A 488-nucleotide genomic window follows, 5' to 3' on the forward strand; every position below is an offset into this window, starting at 1 on the left:
GGCCGGGCTCCATGGCGGGCGGGCGGGCGGGCGGCGCGGGGCGCGGGCCCGGGACTGCAGGCCGCGCGGCGCCGCAGCACAACGGGACCAGCTCCGCCCGCCGCCCGCGCCGCAACCTAACCCCGGCGCGGGGAGGGGCCTGCCGGCGGGGGCGGAGCCCGCGCTCGCCAATGGCAAAGCGGCCTCGCCGGGCGCTCATTGGCCACCGGTCCGCAGAGCGGCGCGGAGTGGCTGGGGCGCGCCGTCCGTCGGCGGCAGCAAGGTAGTGCGGCCCGCTCCAGGGGCCACGTGGGGCCCGGCCGGGGCCGGGCTGCCGGGCCGGGTTCCGGGGCGGGCTGGGCCGGCGGAAGGGGTCCGGGTCCTTCCTCCGCCCCAAGCAGCCTGGGCGGTGCACCACCGGCCTCTGCTCCCTTCTCGGGGTTGGGAGGCACCGAGGGCCTCGAGGGGCTGCGGGACTCGGGCTTGGTGTGGAGGGCAAGAGAGCTGGG

Source organism: Hylobates moloch, unplaced genomic scaffold (assembly GCF_009828535.3).
Source record: "Hylobates moloch isolate HMO894 unplaced genomic scaffold, HMol_V3 SCAFFOLD_9, whole genome shotgun sequence".
Classification (NCBI taxonomy): Eukaryota; Metazoa; Chordata; class Mammalia; order Primates; family Hylobatidae; genus Hylobates; species Hylobates moloch.